Consider the following 25,127-nt stretch of genomic DNA (forward strand, 5'->3'; position numbering starts at 1 on the left):
ACTATAAAATGGAATAAGACTTTATATGTTTTGCTTGACATTTTATATACTTTATATATAAATTTTTTTACTTAAATGAGAATAGAATACAATATTTAAATCAATAGCAAGGATGGACTATATGTACAAATCTTCACTATGAGCTTCAAAGGAATGTGTACTAATTGGAAAAACAGAAATAAGGCTAGACATAGAGGATTCTGTTATGTCTTCTCCGAGTGGTTAAATGGCTTCACAATATTACGTATAGAACCTGCAGATGTAGCCCATTATTGACAAATAATATGGTTATTTTGATATAAATATTTTGATATTATTTTGATTATTATCATTTTGATATCATCTTTATGGCTCAAATAACTTTTCCAATTTTCCTTGAAACATCTTTAACCCTCCTTAAACATCCATTTATAAGCAAAGAAGCATATCATCTCCCACTACCATATTGGTCCACCTTCAGAACGTTAAAAATAACTCATTAACATAGTCTTCCACCTAAAGAGTTCTTCTCTAATCTTCTTTAAAAAGTTCTTTAATAAGTTGAATTACTTCACCAGTTAAATTTTAATATATTTGAGGGCAAACCCCATATTCTTCTTTTTTTAGTATCTATTATGGTCAATGAAATGTTTCTGTTTCATTGATTATATTAGACTTGTTGTTTGCATGGTACCTATTTAAACACTGTATTAATAGTGTTAATATATATTGAATGCTTAACATTTCCCAATAATGCTCTGGCATCTGTAGTAACTGACTTAATTCTCACCCTAATCCTTTGAGATCACACCTATTTTACAGACAAGAAAACCAATAAGAAGGATTATTAATTTGCCCAAAAACCAATCAGCTATTAAGTGGCCATGCTTTTTTTGACTCCCTACAGTCTGGTTCCAGGGCCCCATGCTTTTCACTGCCTTAGTCTTTCTAAATTCATCTTCCTAAATATAGGACAAAACCTGAACCCTCCTGAAAGAGCAGTATAAAGTACAAAGGAGAGAGAAAAGATTGAGCAAAGGGAATAAAACTGGGAGTATGCCAGTTAAGCAAGCCACACGGTAATTATAACATAAGCCACCTGAAACCAGGGTGAAAATTAAGGGTGGAAACATACACACTTCTTGTGATGTGAGAGGATGATTCATACCAGTCACTTTTAAAGCACCGTGTAACGAGCAGAGTCCTTAGAAACATCTTAGCATCAGATCATGATACTGCTATTCCTCATACTGATTGATCTTTACTGATGTTTTAGACATTATATTTTAAAAATTCTGTGAAAGTGATTCTACGAGGGCATTAAGATTGTGCAAATCCAAATATATAGACTTCTGCTGCCTTTATGAAACTGAAAGAATTTTAGGAAGCCTAGAGAAGTGTGATGAAAATGACGATGATCTTGGTCGTGATCATGATGAAGAATCTTGCCAGTTTACTAGCATCAAGTATAAATTACAATCTTTTGATGTCACTGATGTTATTTTAGAGCTCAGGAAACTGGAGCTTGGACAGGCCAAGGGGCACGTAAGGTCAAAGAGCAAGCAGGTACCTGAGGCTCAATCTGCATCTAGACCCTTACTCAAAAATCTATACTCTTCATCCTTACACTATAGATGTTTTCTCAAATCGGAATTTTGAAGGAAAATAACGACATGAGCAATTAACCATTATACTCTCTAGTTCAGGTATGTAATTGATAATTTTGATTAAAGACAGACCTACAAGCTATCCAGCAGGTGGGTGGTAGGGTTAACATTTTATAACAGACGCAGGGACTAATATTGAAGTACTTATCTACTTCACCTGGCTCTACAGGAAGGGAGAAGATACCAAGCCAAACAAAAATATCCTTAGAATGAAGTTCTGGTTTATTTCAATTTGCTATTGTTGTTATTGCTGATTTTAACATGTGATAACATTAGTTTGTTTGGGCTGCTATAACTAAATACCATAGATTAGGTGGCTTAAACAATAGAAATTTGTTTTCACATGGTTGTGGAGGTTAGAAGTCATGATCAAGGGCTTTGGTTTCTGGTAAGGGCTCTCTTTCTGGCTTGTAGATGTCTGTCTTCCTATGGCCTCATATGGCTTTTCCTTCATATGTGTGTGCACAGAAAGAAAAAGAGTGAATTCTCTCTTGTCTCTTCTTATAAGGACGCTAATACTGTTGGATCAGAGTCCCCTCATTATGACCTCGTTTAACCTTCATTACTTCTTTAGAGGTTCCATCCCTGCATACAGTCACACTGCGGGTTAGAGCTTCAACGTGTAAATTTTAAGAGGATACAAACATTCAGTCCATAACAATATGAAAACCTCAACTTGTCTCTAGGTTTATCAGAGGCTCTCTAAAAGCTTTGTTAAGCCTTGTATCATGGAGTCACATTACTATCTATATTCTCAATGTAAATACACACATCCAGATTCGAGTTCTCAATTGCTTCCACCCTTTACCACCTCCAAGCTATTCTTGGGGCCACATTCTCTCACTTTGGCTCCCAGAGTTTCAGGCAGAAAAGAGAGTACTATTGGTTGCCACTTCTCAAGCCCTCCAGTAACACCTACATTCAACTTTGCCTCCTCCTCCACCTTGTTATGGATTGCAAGACCCCATGAAAATCAATGGAACACATTCCTTAGAAAAAGAATGAGGAGCCCTACTCTAGAACTTCACTAATATTTTGAAGAGCAAATTCTTAAAGGGAATGGTCAAAACTATAATTTCTGCTTCTCAGAAAATACTTGTCACAATAGAAATTGAGGTTTGATAATACAGGTACTGTCCTAAAATGTGATTCCTTTGGTGATTAATGAAAGTAAACTATCACATTAACATTTTGATGTGATATAACTCATTAACATATAGTCTTATGAATAAAAATTATTGATTTTTACATAGCCATGCTAAATATTAAACTCACTACTATAAAATTAGCTTATTGTTTAATTATTCCACAAAAGAGGAATATATATTTCAGATCATTTTCCATTTTCTAAAATAACCCTTTTCACATATTTGCGTAACTGCAAGTATGTCTTCAGCATCCATTGATTTACTGATTTTATATATTTAAAGGCAAATTTTTTAGGTATATTTGAAGAGCCATTGGGCTTTCTATGCTTTCAGAAACAGTAGAATGCATATTAATTGTAATAATAATTTATATCAATGCTGAATAATAATATTGAACTTTATATTACAATTATGGTTCCAATGGGTATTTCATAAATTTCTAAATCTTAATACCGAAATAGAATGCTATGAGGCACTGGGATGTTTAATATACAACTAAATTTTCTTTCTTTTGAAAATTTGTCAAATTTCTGTGACTCAAATTTGGTAGAAGAGAATTCTTTGACCTACTGGTTCCTATGATTCACATACAAAGAGTGATAACTATAGGTATAGAGCAAATGCATGTTTTATTTATAATAGCAACTTTGTTTTAGATAAATTGAGTGAAATAATAAATGTATATGACTTTGTTATGTGAATGGTTAAGGAATGATTTTATGTTTCTTTTATTTTGCCTCTTTAAAAAAGAAATTCTGTATGTGTTTGAGAGTTTGTGCATTTCTATCTTCTTAAATATTAACAACATTTCTGGATATATGGTTATAGAAGTTTGCATAATATTTAGTCAAATCAGATTTATTTATGTGTACTTTAGAAGTATTATTTTTAAACAGTATTCAACTTTCTCTGACATATGCAGCTGCAGTAAAAAAACGTTTACTGAAAGATACCTTGGAATCATTTGTGTACAGAGTTTAAAAGTTAATGTTGTCTTATTTACCAAAATAAAATAAGAAAATAAAGATTTGATAGGGTCAGAATGTTAATTAGACTTGAAAATGCAACTTTTTATTCTGCAAATAGATCAGAGTGTGTTAAAGCAATCTGAAAATCTGAAGCATAAATGCAGAAAAAAAATTTAAACTTCTTTACTCCTTGTTAACTCATCAAGTTGAAATGAAAGTTAAGTGCATTTAAAGGCATTTTCAGTAGAAAACAGCTTTTCTTTAGGAGCTGCTGGGCAAACAGCCTTTTTTTAATGAAATAGATATTGTATATTATTTATGATAAAGGTAAATAAATACAGATAAAGCACTTAGTTGAGAAAAAATAGACTGCAAAGACTGTTATTCACTTGTAGGTTCTTAAGTCATTTTTTTTGTTCTTTTGTTCTGTAATTGATTGCTAGCACCCCCTTTAACCCACCTTAAAGGGCAAGCAGGAAATTCATGTTTTCGTTCATCAGCCCATCCCTCTGAAAAGCGTTCGATATTAAAACAGTTTTCAAGGAGCAAAAGCAGAGGAAAGAAGAGGCCCAGTTAGACTGTAGCAAGGTTAGAAGACACACGCAAGATTGCCTGCCACACACATCGGGTCTTGTTCCTGTCCAGTATTTGCATGGAGATATCAAGTTAATTAGGGTAGGACTCTGTTCTTCGCTTTATATGTGACCTTTTATTATATCTGTGGCTCTCTAGTTCATATGGTGTCATAAAGCTTTGGGAAAGTCTTTCTAGTGTTTGACACAAACTGGAAAAGAAATAAGCATTGATATTTCCCTTTGCCTGAAGGTTTTTACAGCAGCAAAATACTGCAGAGGCAGAGTTGATATTGTGGTGGATTTGCTGTGGGTGTAAGAATGTCTCTTTTGTCTTTCGGCTCCCCGCTTCCCCCGATGATGATCAGGTGCGACCTAGAGAGTTGTGGAGAGGAATGGGGTATTGGTTGGGGAGGGAGTGCGGGTTAGTTCAGGAGGAGGTTACATGGCGGAATTCCCACGAATGCTGGCGAAGGATGAAAAAGATGAAGAAATCTTGTTTTTCTGAACGAGAGGATTCTCTGCATGACTTCCCCACTGTTGGGGTGATGAGCTTTCAGGCTGAGATTTTATTAACAATTCATATGGAGATTGAGGGCAGTGGAGGAGCAGATTCTCACATAAACTTGATCTGTCCATGAATGCAGTTCTCTGTTTGCCCTGACCCTGCATGGCTTAAGACACTGCCTGTGAGGCCAGTGTGCCAGACACAAAGAAAGAAATGAAAAGCAAGCACATTCCAGGAGTCTGCACAAAGGAGCCCAGCCGTTTCTAGTCGTCTCCCCAGAGAGGATCTTATCTCTGCACAGCCAAAAACCTCTAAAATGTTTATTTGTGTACTTAAAGTTTTAAGATCCATGTGGCTGTTCATTCAGCAACAGTCTATAGAGAGGTTTTGTGAGGTTTTAAAATGTTGTTTTCTGAACTTGTTGAAACTGGAAAAATATTTGCAAGGGTACATTTTCTGAAGTTTAGCTTTAGAAGTCACTGGCCTTGAGTTGTTTTTACTTTGTCAATTGGTAGGTAAGCCTGCAAAATGAGTCCTTTCCTGCTTTGGGAGAGGCCAGAACAACATCTTAAATCTTGATTTGACTTCGTAATACATCCTGACACTGCAAGCTCTGAAACTTGTGGCAGAGAGTTAATGCATGAGACAAAACTGACCTGGAATCACAAGTGGACATCCTCACGCTCATGATCACAGACCACAGTGTTACATTAGAAACACCATGGGAGAAGCAAGTGCAGAGAAAAGTTTGAGTGAGAAGAAAGAGTGAGAGAAACTAGGAACTTTTAAGATTATAACGTTTTTACAATTATTGGCAGTTCACTATCTCTAGAAGCATTATAACAGGATAATGACAAGCTCTCACAAGACATTTCTCTGTAACTTAATATAATAGGTTTTATTGTTTGACAAATGCATTGTCTGAAAGTATGACATCTTTAGGTTCAGGGGATAAAAACTCGATATACATAATTCTGCTGCTCAAATACATGTTTCCACAGATACTTAAAATTCAGAAAATCCAGATACACAGGCTTTTGAATTTTGCATATATGTTTAGCTGTTGAAATTACTTCAAACTTTAATGGTTCATTAATTAAATAACCAGTAGAGGAATGCAGGCAAATGCCATTAATTATGATAGGTTTTGTTCCTTTCATTTTATAGTGGTTTTATTTCCACGAAATTAACTGTTGTACTTAGGCTAATTGTCAGTAATTGGTGACAAAATCACTTCATTGTTTTTCTATAGCATGATACTAATGAGGATATTTGCAATATTGGCCCAACCATGTGTGTATTTTACCTTCTGTGTTTAGTCAGTGGTAGATAATATCAAATGCAACTTTTTAAGAGAACCATGAGATAAAACATTTCTATTAATAATTAAACAAGTCTTTTAAACAGCTTGTCATAAATTAATTTTAAAACATCGAGATTGAAGGAAGCTTTTATTTTAGGTTTAGTTGGTTTCATGAAATATCAACTAATTTTCCTGATTTGAACTGAATTGTATTGGAATCATCTATGCAATATCGCAGTTACAAATCTCAACTGCTTAGCCACATGTATTTTTATTATTCTATTTGTGTAGGCAATGCTAAAATTAGCATTGCTAAACACGCTTTTGTGAGGTATCACAGAGCTGAGTGGGATTGCCTTTCTTTTCACACCTGATGGTTAAATTCTCATAATATATAGCATATTACTTATTCTTGTTTTCTAACAGTTTTTTCCTCTTTCACTTTGCCACATGAAAATGTTTTTCAAGACATTGTGTTTCAAATGAATATATATGAAACAGTTGAGATCATGAAAGCTTGGTTTTATGTATTTTTTTCAACATTTAAAAAATGTAGTTCCATGTAAGTAATGGGTTATAAAGATAAAAAACAGTGGGAGAGTATTCCATTTTGTGAAGTGAGATTTAATGCCAATGGGAGAAAATATTGCAACACTACTTATCCCATTAAAACAATCACAGACAATACTGCTTTGCTCATTTTGTTCCTTAAAAGAATTCTTCTCAACAGATTCCCCTATGATTTTTATGAATTCATAAGTTACAAAAGTTTTCTAGTACTTTGAAGTATAGTCTTCTTGCTTCTTTTTCTTATTCTAAGATGCTTTTTACCAATCAAGTGCCATTTTACAGTTTATAGCCCACTCTGTTTGTTTTAAATGCAACCATAATGTATAACTTAGAGCTGAGTGTCTCACAATCATCCCGAAAAAAGTTTTTACAAAGCAATTAGAAAAATAATTGCCTATTAAAAGGTGAAGATTGGTTTGAGTAGGGAGAGCAGAAACTGAACTCTGAAATTGAAAGCATTCATTGTTAGAGGAAACATACGTACCAAATCCAAAATTAAAGAAAACTCACAAAATACGTATCTTGGCAAGGGGAATTGTTTGAATTTTCTAAAGCTGTCAGCCCATTTTCTCTATTTTTTTTTTCCCATTAAAGAAAAACTTCAAATGGAAAGCTTCACCTTTTGTACAAAGTTGAAATGTTTTATTATTGCAGGATTGTTCTACACTGTACAAAACCAGAACAATTCAATAGCTTCCGGGGGGCTGGGGGATGGGGAAACAAATGAGAATCTTTCTATCATTCTAGAATGCCCATAGCAAAGCAAAAATAAGTATAAAAATCTATGGTCATTTCCTTGAAAAAAAAGAATCTTTTGATTACAGCAGTTATTTGAATACCCATTCAGGCTCTTTTGTAACATGTAATAAGTGCTATTCTCCCAAATGAAAAATACTCTTAGGGAACAAAAATCAAACATAAACTACGTTTAGATGCTGCATTTCAATAGGTGACCCCATAGGATTAAGCAAAGGTTATTTTTCTTTTTTGCGTGTGCTCTAAAAAATAAATTCCCCAGAGTTAAATTTCGTTTGTTTGTTTTTCATCTTACTGGTGTATTTCCAATATGTTTTCTTACTTTTTGTCAGTTTCAAATATGTAGAATGTGAAAAATAAACAAGTCTGGAACTGACTTCAAGTTTAAGAGTGATAAAGTATTGTGAAAGTTACTTAGAGAAGATGATTTTTCTCTGATTTATCCTGCCATATTATAGACTCTGGATAATACAATAATATGGAGGTTTTTTTCTCTTTCTTGAGTATTCTAACTGTTCAAGGAAAATACAAGGAAGAAGTAGGACTCTGGTAACACTATGAGCCATATCCATGGGCATCTAAATCCTGTAGGAAAAAAATAATAAATACAGTTTGCTTCTCATTTAATCATACTTGACAACCATATAGACACTGCTGGGGCCATCATGAGTAGCAGGCAGTATGTTTGACTGTTTTGGCCCCAGAAGTCTTTATAATTGTAATCAGTTTCTTCATCAGTCCACACTGTGCCAATACCCCTAATTAGCCATAGTGTCATTTTAAAAATTAAAAATAATCCACATTCAATAACATCAACAACAACAACCACCCCTCAGCATAAACTATGTTCTCTGTGTGAACTCACACTACGGAGCAGTTGCATCCAGCTCCCGGGCTCTGATTTACTTGGCACACTTGGGGTTAATCAAATTCCCCCACTGTGAGGTGCACACACATTTAGAGGACTGTAACACACTCTAATGCTACCTAACTCTGCTGTCATTTTTAATATTTTCATGAGTTTTTTTTTTAAGTGATGTACTTGTGCGTAGCAGAAATAGCCTGAATTTTCTTACTGCTAAAAAGCGTGTCCACCAAATAAAGCAAACAACAATAAATGAAATAAAAAATGATCAGATGTAGAACATACTTATTCCAAGATAGTTTTAGTTTCTGTTGCCCAAATAAGTTTCACGTTCCATGAAACTTGTCTTTTCCCAGGGGTTAAGCTCCTGCAGCAGTTGGGATAGTGAGCAATGGCTTCATTAAAAAACATAAAGCATAACAAAACGATGTGATAAACCTTGGGGTGCTTTTGTTTTTACTTATTTTAGAATGTACTAACAATTTTGTAGGCCTCACAATAGAGGCATCCGTGTATAAAGACTTGTAAGTACTCTTATTATATTCACATTTTCTGGGGCCTTAATTTCATGGTGAACAATATCAATCTGTAACTGGGGCAAATTTCATGACATCACATACAAGGCCCAGCAAGTCAAAGGCGGATGAAACAGGTTCACTGCTGCATGCCACGTGTCTTACCTGGACAGGCAGCCATCAGCTCCTGCTTCAGGTCACCGCTGTCTACAGGTGAAACCAAACTCTGTACGTTTTGCTCTTAGTGCCTTATGACCAGTTGTTTTCACTCATAAATAATGTTTGAATTGTAAGCTCTTTTGCTCTGGAATCCAGGAGCATCCAGTCACTAATGATCATTTTGCAAACTACCTAGTCATCTACCAGCTAAGAAAATAACGGCCTCTCACTCTCTTTTGTGTGTGTGTGTGTGTGTGTGTGTGTGTGTGTGTTAGAGCTGTTAGCATTCATCAACAACCTTAGTTGTCCCTACCAACCCAACATAGGCTTCATCAGAAACTGTTTCCTTTTTTTTTTTTAGTAGCAAAGATAGGCTACTTAAGATTTTATCTCCAAGTATGAACATAGAAAATATAAAATATTCAGGCTCTAAATCATACTTTGGATATACCTTCTAATTCTCACTTTGAACTACCTGTGATAAAACGTGACATTTATGTTTTGTCATATTATTCAACATATCATTTAAAAATAATTTAAAATCACATCTAAAATTTTAAAAGAACTTAGGCACTAATATGTTTTGTAGTCTTACATTATTATTTAAAATAATAAAAGAGTAAAATTATATACAGTATCTTTGTAGGTACATATTTTTCCTTAAAGGGTTACATGCAATGGAAAGAAGATAGATTAAGAAAGAACAGTCACCTAAATGTGATTAAATTTCAAAATGATATAGAAAAAATTTACTGGAATGAAGAAAAACATCTGCCTTTTAGACAACTACATGGAAAGTTTATTTTTATTTTGTAATACGGACTTTTGTTCCAGGATAACTTGTAACAAGCTCAAGATGTGGAGTATTAAATGAATTATTACAACATATAGCCTAGAAGTAGGACCGCATTGTAAACCGTCAAAGGTATAACACACTACAACAGGCCCTGTGATTGTGGTTAACACACTCATAGCGAGGGCAGGCTGACCTTAACCTTCTGGATTTTTACATGTGCTGTTTTACTCTTTGGTTTACTTCTTCCTGTGATCAATACCCGGGCAAAGCTAGAGCTCTTCAGGAGAAGATTGAGATTGTAACAATGTCAGCTTTTGCTTTTAGCGGAGTGATGAGGTTATCAATAATGCATTGGAGATCTTGGGAACCTTCGACATACACATATCACAGCTGCCCCGCATTTATCGTAGGACTCGCAGGTCTGAGCTGAGTTGTCACCACATCTGTGTTTGAGCCAGCCATTGATGCAGTCTCAAGTAATCTTGGGCACCTAGGGAAAGCTGTTGAGATTATTTAACTGAAACATTGCATTTGAGGAAGTTGTTTAGGAGTGAGAATACGTCTATGAAATTGCTTTTATTAAGAAGCCTGTTCAATATTCCTTTAATAACTTTTTGTCTCCCTAGCTCCCTTCTAATGTTTATAAGTTTTGTTGTTTCCGTGACAAGTTTATTCATATCCTAACAGCTTGTCTGGCAGCAGGGTTCATGTTTTTTACTTGAGCTTTCTGGTCACGGTGGTGGCTGAGCGTAATGGAGGGGGGGAATAAGTGGGTGTGGAAATGCAAAGCTGTCTCTTGTTACATTTTATCGATCTCATTCTGGTGTCATTCAATTAAGACAGAAATGCGATGGATAGTCTCTGCACAGATTCATGGGTTGCTCTCCATCCATTGCAGATACAGCTTTTGTGTTTTATTTTGGGGGAAGGGATGGGGAAAGGGCATGGGCAAGTGGGAGAAATCAAAGATGCTATGTGATCTGAATTACAAATCAACGTCTCTCTAAGGATGCTCCAAAATGTCAAACATGCCATTTTTATATTTTCACATACACAGAGTACTTCTGTTGATGTATGAGATGGGTTACTAGAATTTAAGTTGGGGTTAATTGTTGTTGATTTATTTTCAAAGACCTATGAGCTAACATCACTCTTCTACCAGCTCAAGATAATTAAAAATGAGCCACATAGAAAAATACTTGAGTCCAACTCATGCCATTTTTGAAGTTTGCAAATGAGAAATTATTTTCTCATTTTTTATGAGACTGTGATTCTAGCTTGACCTTTCTGCAAATAGATTTTAAGGCTGATAAAATGAAAATAGTAGGTTTTTTTTTTTTTTTTTTAGTTTATAAACAATTCATTCTAATTGTTGCCTATGTTATCAAGAAGTGTACTAGTGTGAGTAAGTTTCAGAATTTAGGACTGTATGAATTCTGATCCTTACCCTTGATGATGTATTTTCCCTTAACTATATCACTACTTCTATTTGCTACCAGTGTTATAATAAGGGTAGTAGGAATTCATGGATGTGAGAGGCTCTAAAAGTAACAGTTCATGTATGCAAAGTTTTTTTTAAAAGACATTAAAATCGCTACTGCAAGCACATATAATAAAAGCAGGATATGTTCAGCAAACTCCCTTGCCCTTCCCAAAACAATGCCAGATTCAAAGTGAGCATTCAGAATTTTCTAATCGAGGTTATGGCTTCTGATAATTAATCCATACTAAAACGGAGTATGGAATAAAAATGTAAGCAGGAGTTTTAATATTAGATCAATATGTTAATGTCCAGGCTCCCCTATATACTCGGTATATGACCTTGGGAAACATTCATACAGCCTGTAGTTTAACCTTAATTTCATTATCTGAAAAATAAATAGCATTGCTTTGAGAATTATGAGACTCAGAATATGAAAATAATTGCTCCATGCTTATCCTGTGTACTTGGCCCACGGGAGACATCCAACACATTTAGTTTTATTCTGAATCCCCCTTTATGGTTTTGACACTAAGTAATTTGGTCCTATAATAAGCTTGCTCAGTCATTTGGGAAAGGAATGTAAGCAAAGAAAAATAATACACTTGGGTCCTACCACTGTGAGTCAAAAATTTTCCAGATCCTAATTCACAGAAGCTAATTTACCAATCTGTGTGATTTTTTTTCAGTGATTTTACTAAAAAAAAAAAAATTAATTGTCATTCAAAGCTTATCCTAAAATTTTGTTTATGGAAGGCACTCAGTGTGTTTTGTCTTAATCCAAATTTATCAGTGATTTTAAACTATCATGCTTTTATCCTAAAATTAAAGAGAAGCTGCTGGTTAAAGCAGTTATTTACTAATTTTACAAAAATTATAGGGCACTTGGAAATGATTTAGGTGGGAATTTAACTGATAACCCACATTGTAACCCACTCAATAGTGTAGAAAAACACAAAATCTTATGCTGCTGGTATATGTCTTGTAGGTATTGTTAAAAACTATACATATATATGTGAGGTGGGACCTGGCTATCTTTATTTTTACTGTTTCCTTCTGAGGTTGTAAATTTTTCAATTGGATGTTTAAAAAAATCATCTTCATGAGACAAGGCTTACCAGATATACATCAAAGTATAATTGACATCTATTTAAGGAAAATGCATCCATAAGATGTACGTAGTAAGTAAAAAAGTTTTTCTACGTGATCCAAACATAAGACATAATTAGAGCATGTCTGGGAAAAAAAAGGATGTATCCTAAATATTGCACATGATTTTTTTTCAATATATACTTGGTGTGTGCTAAGACTGCTTAATGCATGCTTTGTGAAAACACTACCAACACTTTGGTTGAAGATGTAATGAGAACAAATTTCTACACTCACATAATCATTGCACACTCAGTAAGCATTACTGCATAATGAACATATTTGTGTGCTTGTGTTGGGAATTAATGCAAACCATTTTATTCATTTCATAAAGGGTATGAATGATGTGCTAGGATAATGTTGTAAATTTTCCCAGATAGGGTAGGAATTGCAGTGATATGTTTGGTCATTCTCTTATCTTTTGAGATAGTTCAGGTCTAATCTGGGTGTGGGGTGCTTCTTCACTCTCTTGGATCCAAGAAGGTGCTACTGAAAAGCAACTTTCCAAGTTGTACTACATTCCACAGCCAACTGATGGAATTTTAAATATTTTGTAAAGCAGACTTAAAAAAATCACAAGTAACTATGATTGACAGAATTTATAGAAACAGAGACTCTAGTTTGGGATCATACCTAATACACTAAGTTTCAGTGTTCAATTCCGGGAGAATACATAACCAAATCATGGTGGCAATATTGCCTCCCCTTAAATTCTTAAAGAACTGTTTTCTTGGCAATTTACAAGATAGTTAAGCACCAGTTGTCAGTGATACGTGTTTTTCTTTTTAAAAATTCTTTGCTGCCTGTAGTTGATATTAAAAACTTTGTTGTTGTTTGTGTTCTATTTCTTTATAGGCTTTCTTTCCAATTAGAATGTAAGCTTTGTAAAGTAAAAGGCAATTGGAGATGATAAACGAAGGTTGAAGTAATCATGCCGACCATACTTAGTGCCTTCGAGAAACAGAAGGTTCCTATATTCTCCGTTCTTATTTTCTGTTCATCAAAGAGGATTTAAAGGAAGATGCCATCCCTTAGACCCTGGCAGTTCCTTCTCTTCAACATTTAAACCTCCACTTTACATTATCAAACTAACAAGATGTTCTAGTCATTCTATTGCAGGCAAAGGATGAACAATTTCAAATTTATCAACAATCAAAATCTTCAACAAGATGATGTTAAATTTCATAATCACTCTGTGCGTATCTTTACGTTTGCAAGATTCTGACTGGTATCTACCTCCATTGGCTTCTCTGTCTTTGTCTTAATATCTTTCCTGCATGGCTTTCTGGCTATAGCAGCTTGGTTTAAAATACTCCCTCAATAGTCCGCTACCATTGTCAAATAGACTGTTCTTTTGAAATGTCAAAGTATTTCTTAATACCTTTTTTGTTAAAGTTCCAACCTAAGACAACTTCAAGTTGATATTCTCCAAATGAAACTCTGATTCAATGAAATCTGTTCTCTCTATTGGCTCATTTTCTCTCAATCTCTATCTCTCTTACTTTTCACACTTTACTCGTCTCTTCCTATCTAATTGTATTGGAAAGTCTTTAGAATCCTAACATTGGAGTTTTGGATATGGCATGAATCTTAGTGGTCACAGACTTCATCTCTGTGCTTTTACAGATGAAGGTCCCGAGGCTCAGAAAAGCTATGGGAGCTCAAATCTAAAAGGAAGTTTAGGAAAGGTCTTTGCCCTGTGGAGGCCTCTAGATGTCTTACTGAGGGTCAACCCTATCATCTTGTCTTAGAGTTTGCTGGGCAGAGTTCTTTGTCTTATTCATCTTTCTGCCCACAGTGCCTGGCACCCTGGAGGAGGCTAATGTATGCTTGTTAAAATAGAAAACGTTATGCCATATCTGAAGATGTTTTTAACATATGATGAGTTAAATTTCATCTTCCCAAATGCAGATGTGCTAATTATGCATTCTGAGCATGAGGAGGAATTTGAATGTTTTATAACTATATGTTGATCATTTCCTCTTTATTGAGATTTGTTACTCCAGAGAAAGAATTTGGGGTCCTGTTTTTCTGTTTCTCCTCAGATCATTTCTAGAGATTAGTATTAGCATTAATAGTCTCATAATTTTTATATTAGAAGAAGGTACCTCCAAGCTTGTTTTCTGAGTAAGATTCTTTTTGAGAATAGCTGGGTGTCTGCTACACAAAGGAATTTGACAAGCTATTTTGGTGGTGAAAGTTTAAACAATACTCTGCTAAGAATAGAAGATACACCCTCAAATCACACATCGAAAAAGATAGTCCAGTTGAAACCTAGAAATTCTTCATGTTGATCAACCTTCTCACTATATTCCCACCGTAGCATTTTACCTTTTCTCTCATCAAAATCTGATTCATCTCTTATGGGTTTTTTGTTTTGTTGTGTTTTGTTTTCAGTCATTAATGAGTATAATGTCAGACTTTTGGCTATCACTTGAATTACTTAGTTGAATATTGAACCAAATTTGTCTCTGGCCACCAAGCACAGCAAGCTTTCTAAAAGACTGACTTGTAACAGATTGAATTAAGAGCGTGGGAAAGGGAAGTGGAATTATCTGGGCAAGTTGGCCAATGAGAATAGGGGTAAAGCAACAAAGCCATGCTGCTTTCACCTGTCACTTGGGAAAAATACTTTTGGAGTGTTTACCCATAACTTAAGATGTCTTAAAATATAGACATGCACTTCTTCGCTTGTTTCCTGTCATGTTATGTTGTAAAGCTCACTGTTTTCGGCCAAGTCGTAAAAATCCTCAGCTGGGTCCAAGTGTTCCACGACTCTGTTGAATTTGGTCAGAAAGCTTATTTGGTCATTGTACTCAAGGGTGATAAAAGTCCTTGAGGATTAACTCTCACATAATCAAGCTCACAGGAAAATCAAAAATAGAAAAAAGAAAACAACCATGGATAAATGAAGGATGTATATATTTGTTAGCTTATCAAAACATTTTCTTTCCAGTAGAATAGTGAATTCAGGAAATCATATTAGTGTTTGTATGACCATGACAGATTATAAAATCAAAATAAATTGTATACATTAATCCTAATGATTATCACCAGATAACTATCACCTGAATTTCCAGTCAAGTGAGGAGGAATCAGGAGTCTCCAACATGGTTGGTGGGAAGCTCCTTTCAAATGGACTCTCCTGTCTTGTCCCTTTTTTATCCTCATGCAAATTATCATTGCTTATGAGTAAAATAAGTCAACGGAATGCTTGGCATCATTCAAAACATATAAGGGTAACTAAGCAAAACATAATCACAAAAGAACAAACTAGTTAGCAAAAGAAAGCATGCCACTTATAAGCATAGATGTCTGTTCTGGTCCTCTTTGTATATCTATCTGTCTGGTTTTATTTTAGCAAGTAGCAGTTCATCTAGCAAAGTTTCAAATGCAAGTAAAAAAACTGTGGGATTAAAGTACCTGTAATTTTGCTTCCAGATTTCACAAATATAAGAAAAAAGTCCCCAAACAACTCCACTATTTTGCAAACTTTCTACATCTTGGGAGATAGGTTTTCTGATTTTCTTTTATCGGCAAAAACTAATCAAAGTTGTCTTATGTGAGCACTATGCTCAGTAGAGAGTGACGTGAATGTACAAAAGACCACTTTTTACCTTCAGCAGTTTGCAATACAGCTAGGTAGAAAGCATCTTGAAATGGAGGGAAAACTAAGAATTTGAAGTCAGTTCTAAGTGCTAAAGAAGTGATACAAATCAATCCTCTTCAGAACTTCAAAATAGAATTGGGCTTTTTTTTTTCTATGTAGCCCAGAGCAATGAGAGAAAGATTTTTGGAGGAAATGCTATTTGAGAATGGTTCTAAAAGAAAGTTAGAGACAGAGAAACCAACAGAGAAAAAAACATCCCAGAGAACTTTGTATCTCTGCTCCCAATCTCAGGACCATGGAGAAGTACTCATGGATGGAGAAAATGGACCCACAGAAGATTGCCTCAGGATATCACAGTGGTTATCCAGAGCGAAAAAAAGGACTAACATTCATTGCATGTTCTCTGGTTGACCTTAATCAGTGGCTTCATGATCCAAATGAAATTGTGTGTCTCAATGAGTACATATGTAGCTGTAATATAAAACAATAGGGGCACTTTTATATTTTGGGCAGGTGGGTGAGTGAACGTATGTAGAGAAACATTATTTTCACATCTTGTATACATTCTTGGGAGGTACCTATCTGGCAACACCCTTTAGATCTTTTTTGATGTAGACTAAAACATTATACGTTCAAAATGAGAGAGATGTATAAATTGTCATAAGAAGTAATGACATGTATGAAACAGGCCTCATAGTTTCCCACTCATCTACTCCTGAAATCCTGCTCCTTTCCAATTTCCCGTCTCAGTAAATGGTACCAACATTCACCCACCCAGTATCTCCAGTGAAAAAGCAAGTTGTGATAGATTTCTCTTTTTTTCTGACACTCACATTCTTTCTATCCGCAAGTCTTTCCAACTTTACTTTCAACTCTGTTCCAGTACAGTCAATTCCCCGTACCCCCAGAACTACTGCTTTTTCTGGAGCCACTGTCATCTGCTACAATAGCCCTCTAACTGATATTTCTGTTTTCATTCTTCTCCCCCTAGAGTTAATTTTGCTCACACCAGTTAAGGTGATTTTTCAAAAGTGTAAATTAGATAAAGCTTTTCTATAGTCTCTCATTAGAAAAAATTTTAACTGCATACCCTTGACTGCTTGAGCCTACATTTTGAAGCTTCTGCATATGTGTCTGGCTTCATTTCCTACCACTCTTCCTTGTGTATCATGTCCTAATGACACTGGCCTTGAAGATGTTCCTCTAACGTGCCTTAATCCTTCTAGCCTCAGAGACTTTACACTTACTCTATCTGCCTGGGACACTCAGCCTTCATATGGGTTTCTCTTTGCTACATTTAGGCTACCACTAAATCATCTCATCCTCAGAAAGACCTTATCCAACCTCTCAACCATTACTTCCAACTCATTACTCTCATCTCGTTATCCTCATTTGTTTAGCATCATGGCACTTGTCAATACCTGGACTCACATTATGTGTTTATGTATTTGTTTGTTGTCCTTTTCCTAACGTAAGTCCCATAATAGCAAAGGCATTGTCTCTTTTGCTTATCCCCAGGATCTAGAAGAATTCAGGGCACAAAAGAAGTATTTGATAAGTATTTGTTGAATGAATTTATTAAGGAAAGTGGGGCATAGTTTGCAAGACTTTATCTGAAGGAGTGAAAAGTTATTTTGTAGCCAGGAGGACCTGGATTATAATCTCATTTTAGACACATGCTTTCCTTCTGGACTTGGAGAAATCACTAAACACCTCAGTTTTATCCTATAAAAAATGGAAATAGCACTACCTATAAGGCTGGTTTGCAGAGAGAATTAGAGATAATAAACATTATCAACACAATAGTTGGCCAATAGGAGATGTTTACTGATATAATAATAATACAATAGTGAATATAAGTGTAATAACCCCGGGAAGCTGGGACATGAGAATCGCTTGAACCTGGGAAGTGGAGGTTGCAGTGAGTTGAGATCGCGCTACTGCACTTCAGCCTAGGCGACAGATCGAGACTCCATCACACACACAAAAAAAGAGTAATAACTCAGTGCCCCAGATTGTAGCCAGGATACTTCACCAAAGAAACATAAAATATAAACACCCACCCCCCAACTCTTCAACTCATTGTCAGTGACTTCTATCAGACTCTTGAATATGCACCCTTGGGAAATGGAGTAAGAACCATAGCTTAAATTGTTTAAACTCATATGGGACAAAACAATGAAAATATGCAAGAGGGAACCATCTTAAATTGGAAAAGAAATCAAGCCAATGACCCAATGTATCTTTTTATTATTTCTTGGGAGAACCTGTATGTTTAATTCATAGAATTCTTTACTGTTTCTATGTTGAAATACACTTACGTGAAAATTGCACTCCTATCAATAAAATTGGACTTTGAAAAGCCCAAGGATTTTAGTATTGAAATGTTTCTGTGCAATGTATTAACATTCATTGACTATATGAATCCCCACTTGTACTTCGTGTAAATTACAAAAGGTGCCCTTTCCTCTCTGCACATGACACGTGTACCCTTGCAGGTGTAATTGGACTCATGCTTAGGGCTTGGTGAGCAGAGCCTGGGCTATATATTTCAATCTCACTCACCACCCTGGCCAATCTTCCTTTCACAGGGCTCAGTCCAAACAACCATATGCAACATCGTGTAAATATTAGATAATGAATACAAAGACAGAATGAGATTCTGAATAGAGTGAACTGAAGATAGACAAACCTCAGCTATGCCTTTCTTCCACTGGAAATTTTGAACAGCATGTAGAATAAAAGAGACATGTAGTTTCTATGACAGAAAAAGCAATTACAAGCATGCCACATTTAAATGTGGATCACTGATTATTATTGACCCAAACTCTAAAAAAGCACTATTGTCCAAGTAGCATGCTTGTCAATAGTTTAAGCCTAAAAACTAATTCGACAAAGTTCTAGTAAGCTTAGGGTAAGAAAGGGAGGAGTTCATCAGGAACTGAGTAATCCCTGCTTTTTAGAGAATACCTTTAGTTTTAAACTTAATTCTAATGATTTTACTGAGTATCCTCTCCTCTGTTGGACATTTCGAGTTGTAGAAAAATGTGTGCAAGCAGTTTTGGACCTTATGGAAGCAACACTTAGGAGCACCATATCAGTGTATGAGTCACTATAATGCAGAACAGAGAAATACAGAAGCCATGACAACAAAGAAAGCAGGTCCAAGGAAGAAAAACCTACATATCGACAGGTGGATCAGAAAAGTTGCATGGGAAAAGTGGACTATTGCATTGGAAGCCTGTAAAGGGCAGGACCACTCTGTCATCTTAACTAGCTTGGTAAGCAGATCCTGGGTTTCTGTATTAAAGCTGGTCCTTTGAATGAATGAGAGCACTAACATTTTCAGGTGGAGGAAAACAACATGAATAAAAGTAAAATTGGAAGAGTGTAGGGCCTTTTTAGGGAAAGTAGACTATCCACTTTGGCAGGAGTGAAGGATGTATATATGGAAAGAAGGGGTGTGAGTTGAGGTTGGAAAGATACGAAAGTGTTCACCTGTAGACTAGGTTCTAGGGGAGTGTGTTGTTTTTCTATTTTCCTATTGTTTTCCAGATAATATATTTCTTTTGAAGTCTTTTGACCATGATCAGGCCTATAATCTATGAAGAATGAATTGCCATATGTATGTAGAAGGTATCATTTGAGTAAAGGAGTGTGAGAATGACATGTAAGAGGATGTTCTTATGTAATATGTAAGAGAAGCAATAAGGACTTAATGTGAGACAAAAGTGAATATAATAAAGATGAAGATTTGGCATGACTTAGAAAGTGTTTGGGTGAAACAACAACAAAAAAGGAAGCAGAAGGGTTAAAGACAACTGACGTTTTGTGCCTGAGTAAATGGAAAAATGGTGTCGAGTTAACAGATTAGGTAAAGCTAAGAGGCTTTCCTAGAACTCTGGAAATTTATTAAATATTTTTTCTTAACAAAAAGTGTAAACTGGCCTATAATGTAAGCAAATTTTGACTGAGATTCATGGTAGATTCTTAGCTCTTTTATAATTATTTAAGTAACATTAACTCTTGTTTATTCATTAAGCTCCAAGGCATCTTATGTAGTCATATACTTATGTATATATTCCTGTTTTATCTTATGTAATGCAATCAGATTTGATTTGCAAATGTAAATGAACTGAAGTATTTAATCAAAAATAAAGACATAACACTGAATAACAGCCCTTAATGCTGATATTTGAATATCTTTCTCTTTCAAATATTTTGTATACATATACCCCTTTTAAATGACCTCACATTGCTGATTTTTAAAATTTTTTATTTTGAGATAATTTTAGGCTTACAGAAAAGTTACAAGATAGTATACACAGTTTTTATATACACTTCACCTTGCTTTCCTAATGTTAATATATGATGTAACTACAATCGAGTGATCAAAACTAAGAAATTAATGTTGGTTCTGCTAATTGATTTTCATCCTGTTTCTCAATCACTTTTATAAAAATGAAACATATATAAAAACACAAAATTAGCTGGCGTGGTGGCGCATGCCTGTGATCCCAGCTATTTGGGAGGCTAAGGCGGGAGAATCGCTTGAACCCAGGAGGCAGAGGTTGCAGTGAGCCAAGATAGCGTCATTGCACTCCAGCCTGGGCAACAAGAGTGAAACACCATCTCAAACAAACAAGAAACAAACAAATAAAAAACATATATACAGAGAAAAATAATATAGTCTACTATTTATAGGCTCTGAATGCTATTTTAAATTTTCAGACAGCGAGAACTAACATGACGGATTGTACTCTAAATTGTTAGCTAATTACTATTCATACAACCTACCTCAAATGATCTTAGCACTCTATCACAGTCTCCTTTTGTACTATTTATTTTAAATTCCAACAACAACTTTGACCATTATAGCTGACATAAATGTTTTAAGTAATAGCTTGTGAAACAAACAAAAAGAAAGCTAAAAAATCTGAGCAAATGTATTGCTGGATGTAAAATAGGAAGTTTAGTAGAGGCTGGGGATACCATCAAGAAAATGGTAATGAAGATAGTACAAACAGATCATTGGCAATTAGGGATTGATGCAAATTCTTTGACATTATTAAGGGAAATAGTCATATCCCTGGAGGCTGGAATGAGTGGCCAACAATTCTGCAGGAATAGGAAAGGAAATTTATGTTTGGGGAGGGCTAGTACATTCCTCTAATAGAAAATTTTGGAGATGCTGAGTTTCTGGCCTGTCATCAACCCGCTCTTGTTGGACTTCCAGCCTTATTTTACTATCCACCCTTGTAAAATTCCCTCATCCACTCAATTGCTCAGGCCAGAAACCCAGATGTCATACTTGACCTCTCTTTCTATAATTACCCCAATCTGATTCATCAACAAGTGCTGTTACTTTTACCTCACAAATATATTTTGAAACCATCCCATTCTGTTTATCTCCATTGCTACCACCCTAGAATGCGACACTCTTTTCTCACAGCAGAACTATTGCAATAACACCCCAACTGTTCTTCTTCAGTTTTTAATCCTTCTCTTTCTCTATCCTCTTTCCCATAGAGCAATCAGATTTATATTTTAACTCACAGATCTGGTAATGTCATTTGTTTCTTAAAACCTTCCAAAGTCTTTTCATTGCACACGAATTGAACTTTTAAAAAAGGTCCTGTATTAACTGGCTGTTGGTCATCCCTCTTGATGTGATTTGTCTGTGTCCCCACCCAACTCGCACCTTGCATTGTAGTTTCCATAATCCCCACGTGTTGTGGGAAGGACCAGGTGAAGATAATTGAATCATGGGGCCAGTTTCCCCCATCCTGTTCTCCTAACAGTGCGTTGGTTTTCACGGGATCTGATGGTTTTATAAGGGGCTTCTGCTTTGGCTGGGCTCTCATTCTTCTCTCTCCCGAGCCATGTGAAGAAGGACGTGTTTGCTTCCCCTTCCGCCATGATTGTAAGTTTTCTGAGACCTCCCCAGCCCTGCAGAACTGTGAGTCAATTAAACCTCTTTCCTTTATAAATTACCCAGTCTTGGGTATATCTTTATTAGCAGTGTGAGAACAGACTAATATACCTCTCAACTCATCACTCCTTTTGCCTAGATGGGATCTGCTGCAGGCAACATATTCCCGGCCTGAGAAGCAGAAGGGAGAACCTTCTGTTCTTCCCCACCTTAGGCTTGCATTCCTCCTTCAGCATTTTCTTAAAGACAGTTTCCACTGCACAGTGATCAAAGTTGCAGAGGGATGAAGTACGGATATCCGGGAATCCCCATTTTACTGTTCCTGTCTTTACTGCACTTTCCACTATCCAGGGAGGATAGTTTGTGCCCTTCGGGTGCTTTTGGATGCATATCAGAGGACCCCACTGGGAACATTCAAGTGTACTTCCTACGTGTCGGGTAATAGAGTTTCCTCTCATTGTGTGTCATCCTCAGCTCACCTTTTTAGGGATCTATGCCGCGCACAACTTTCTCCCTTATGATGTCCAGTATCCTTCCAGGTGCTCTGTTAGAGAGCTTCTTTTCATGCTTGGGAACACAAGTATGGCCCACAGGCTATATTCGTCTATTTTTGCACCGATGAATTCTGGGAATTTAAGCAGATATCAACATTGTAGGAAGTTCTTCTTGAATCGGAGGCTGAAGCAGTTAGCTAATCCAAGCGTGACATTTACATTGTCCAGGCAGGATTCAAAGTCAATTCCACTCTGTCTTCAAACTTCAGCTCCCCAAGTGGTGCTACTGAAATCTCTTTCATTAAAATTGAGTGGAAAGGCAGGCCCAATGCTCCCCAAAGAAATCTTCCTCAGAAAACCCTCTCACATCTCTTCATTTCAGGCCTTATATAGTTTCAATGTGTTCACAGCCACCTACTTTGAAATTCCTACTTTACCACCTAATACCTCTTATATAATGGTACTCCAATTAAACACTTTTAATATAATGCACTGTATATACCCAAAATAAATAACATCTTATATAAAGTGACAACTTTAACTCTGATTTTAAATTAGACTTATCAAATTGAACACCAAAAGAGCATTTCAGTATGTAATTATTGGTACAGATGACCCATGGTAAAATCTTTTAAATTAAAGCCAAAGTATCTAATGCACTTAGAAAAGTGGACCATCGCCGGGTGTGGTGACTCACGCCTGTAATCCCAGCACTTTGGGAGACCGAGGCAGGTGGATCACAAGGTCAGGAGTTTGAGACCTGCCTGGCCAACATGCTGAAACCCTGTCTCTACTAAAAATACAAAAATTAGCTGGGTGTGGTGGCACATGCCTGTAATCCCAGCTACTCAGGAGGCTGAGGCAGGAGAATTGCTTGAATCCAGGAGGCAGAGGTTGTAGTGAGTCGAGATTGCACCACGGCACTCTAGCCTGGATGACAGTGCAAGACTCTGTCTCAAAAAAAAAAAGGAAGAAAAGTGGGCCATCAATATTAAGTACAAAATTCTACACTGAAGTGTATTAAGCATTCTTTGTAGCTTTATTTTCATCTTCTACGTGATTAAACATAAATTTCCAAGAAGGGGTATATCTGTAAATTAGACTTTGAAAAGGAGCAAGATACTTGTTTCGGGAGAAGTTCAGTAAAGGGAAGCCACAGTTAAAAATGTCAACTATTGTATATCCATGGTAAGTTTGAAATGTGTTGCTTTTAATGTGTTCTAATATCCAGAATTTACAGTGCTGCAACAATTTGTTTTTAAGTGGCTGGAAAAATGCAATGAAACTTGTTATTAAGTATCTTATTTAGCAGAAACACCTTGTAATTTGTCTTAATAGTTGTGTTGTTAATTTCTTATCCTGCTTGGGCCACAGCCTATTCAGAATGATCTTAACTGCGTATCCAATCTTTAGAGCATTTAATGAATACATTTTATCTTCCCAAAAGAGATCTAAACAGTTAACTTAAAAATTTTTCTTAAAAACATAAATTATATTATAATTGAATATTTCTGGTTGTTAAGTAGAAAATAGTATCATGTCTAATCGTAACATAAAGAAGCAGCATACATGTATGCTACTCAATTCATTTAGTTGCTAGTATACTGAAACTACTTGAGTCAATCCTTTTCATGTATAATATGATGCCCTTAAATTTTGTGGTTGAATACTTAGACAAAACACAGAGTTAAAGGAAATAATATTATTGGTGAATTATTTTGCCGTATAAGTAGGTAAACTCAGAGGACACACCTATTCTTGACTGAGAATGTTAGATATATATTTGCTACCAGACTCACATACCTCAACCAATAGCCAAATTGACCCGTTAGCATTAACCTATAGGAAGGAAATGGTTTCATCTGCTCTTGAGAAAAAAATCATAAACCAGTGTCCCAAGTATGCAATTTTTTTTAGTTAAGCAAAATGAGAAGACCAGATTATTCACCAAGTAACGCCACAAGGATTGTTTACGATATTGTTAATAACTATTGCCTAATATATTCGGTTGCCATTGATGGTCCCCAAATCTAGGGAGATTTTAAAAAATGTTATATCCCACCTCTCATTTCTGAGAGATGGTATCTCGGGTGTCTAATGCCTTGAGAATAAGATCCTAGCCTTTCCTAATATTCTGAGTGCACACAAGCTGTTCCATCTAGTGCAGAAACTTAGTGTGTTCTGATTCCCATAACGGGGTCATTCTCATTTTAAAAACTCATTTCACGCATTGCCTTCTGTTGCCTTCTGAAGACCTTTTCTCCTGGCCTTTCCTGACCATCCTGTCTGTGCAAGAACTCTTTCTCTTCCTCATTCTCATTATTCTCTATCATAGCATATAATCTTCCAATCATTTAAAATAATCCATATTACGTTTTTGGAAGCTTGAACATTGCTGAATAGATATATAGAAAATACTTGTTGAATGAACAAATTTCCTTCAAACCCGGGATAGCACAAAGGCAATTAAAAAATGTTAGTTGGGCCAGGAGCAGAGGCTCATGCCTGTAACCCCAGCACTTTGGAAGGCCAAGGTGAGTGGATCGCTTGAGGCCAGGAGTTCGAGACCAGCCTGGCCAACATGGCGAAACCCTGTCTCTACAAATATACAAAAATTAACCGAGTGTGGTGGTGGGCACCTGTAATCCCAGCTACT

The 25,127-nt window shown here is 35.8% G+C and overlaps 1 protein-coding gene and 1 non-coding gene across 6 annotated transcripts in view; one reads left to right on the plus strand and one right to left on the minus strand.

Annotated features, from left to right (window-relative positions):
- The window catches only part of LOC134738946 (uncharacterized), a 419,251-nt gene that overhangs the window by 86,553 nt on the left and 307,571 nt on the right, over positions 1-25,127 (plus strand). The window contains exon 1 of one of the 5 annotated variants that reach the window (XR_010125238.1): positions 4,278-4,437. The exons of the other annotated variants lie outside the window; for them this stretch is intronic. The gene's annotated coding sequence lies outside the window, so the exon portion shown is untranslated. Of the gene's footprint in view, positions 1-4,277; positions 4,438-25,127 lie in introns of those variants that run through there. 5 annotated transcript variants of the gene reach the window in all.
- LOC129022746 (small nucleolar RNA SNORD74) lies at positions 9,273-9,357 on the minus strand. The gene has a single exon (XR_008496542.1). It is a non-coding gene; the product is annotated as a small nucleolar RNA SNORD74 (small nucleolar RNA).

Source organism: Pongo pygmaeus, chromosome 22, assembly GCF_028885625.2.
Source record: "Pongo pygmaeus isolate AG05252 chromosome 22, NHGRI_mPonPyg2-v2.0_pri, whole genome shotgun sequence".
Classification (NCBI taxonomy): domain Eukaryota; kingdom Metazoa; phylum Chordata; class Mammalia; order Primates; family Hominidae; genus Pongo; species Pongo pygmaeus.